Below are 1,562 nucleotides of genomic sequence, written 5' to 3'. Positions count from 1 at the left end.
CTACCTGCTGTCTGATGTCTATAAACTATTGTTTCATGCATTTTGTTTTGATTGTTTAGTTGTTTAAAGTGAGAGCATAAATCCGATCCCAGTTACTCTTTTGTGGCTGTTTGGTGGAAGTCAGTATCTATATGGAATTTTAAAGGATAGATTTCCACATTTCCCTCACTGATCTATCCTGTTATCCTATTTAACCTCGCTATTATTCCTTCCGAACCGCCGTATTTTGGATCTACTGGAAGGGGCTCGGCACAGATACAGTGTTCAGGATACTGCTAGAGCTTTACCAGCCTCAAGCATGCACTCTCCAGGCAGCAGAAGAATGGAAACTCAGCTGGCCTTAATACAATGGTCCCTCAATTTCTTATCACAGAGAAATGTGTATTTGGCCAAATGACCTGAGCCTAATCAGTGGGAATGCCAAACAGAGCCCTGTACTGGAAGGAACCTAGTCGTCAAGGGAGGAAGAGATGGAGCGGGGAAGGAGTGATGCCCGTGGCATCTGGGGAGGGGGAACTAGAACTGAATTCTAGTTCCATTCTGCTGCTTAGTGGCAGTGTTCATTTGGGCACGTCACTGAGTTCAGTTTTCTCATCTGGATGACTTTGAAGTTTCCTTCTAATTTTAACAGTTTATGCTCCTAGAACTCGATCATAGTCTCTTTCCATCAGCTTTTCCACATAGGTAAGTTATGCACGCATTCTTCTCTGTTCCCTGATCCTGAACACTGCCACCCATCAGTTCTCATCATGGCTGCAGAGGGTCTTCTGGGTTGAGGGGGCCCCCATATGACCTCAATGCTGGGCCATTATCTTCCTGGGCTCACCTCTTCCTTTATTTCTTCAAAAGGACATATATGTGTCATCTCATTTGCCAGATTCTTCTTTTCCATTTGCCATCACATAGAAATGCATGTTCCAAATCCCTGGTAACTCCAACCCTGACAACTGCAGTCTTCCCTTCCCCCCCCCCCAAATGCAACAGGCATCACTGCTTCCCCACTCCATCTGTTCCTACCTTGACAACTACCTGCTGGATGCTGTGATAGTCACTGCACAACAGCTCTGGGCCTGGCATCAGGAGAAGAGGAATAGAGTAGGGTCCAACAAGGGCTGGTAAGATTCCTGTAAAATAACAATCCCTATATCAAATGTGTTCATGCTCCAGCAATCAAGCCCAGAGAACTCATTCCATTCCCAGTGGAAATTTAGTGAAAAAACCCTTAGGATACAGACATTCATCTCTGACTCTGACCACTCCATCCCCGGGTGACCTTCCTTCTGTGGACCTTGTTTCTCTCCTATCTAAAATAGGGTGCACCATTGCTGGGCCCTCCATGACTCAGCGTTGTTGATAGGGCCAATAAGATCATAATGGCAAGGACAGAGTTTGCTGGATGCAAGGAGGCAGCATCAGTGCTGAGATAATTAGCTTTTCTGTACTGATGAGCTGCAAATGCACACACAGGAACTTTCTTTTCAGGCTTTCAGGCTGTTAAAAGATACTGTGATTTCCCAGTTCACCCCTAGAGTTTCTTTGTGTTGTCCTGAAGAAAAAGAGAG

This window comes from Macaca mulatta, chromosome 3 (assembly GCF_049350105.2).
Source record: "Macaca mulatta isolate MMU2019108-1 chromosome 3, T2T-MMU8v2.0, whole genome shotgun sequence".
Classification (NCBI taxonomy): Eukaryota; Metazoa; Chordata; class Mammalia; order Primates; family Cercopithecidae; genus Macaca; species Macaca mulatta.
This window is presented reverse-complemented; position numbering follows the sequence as displayed.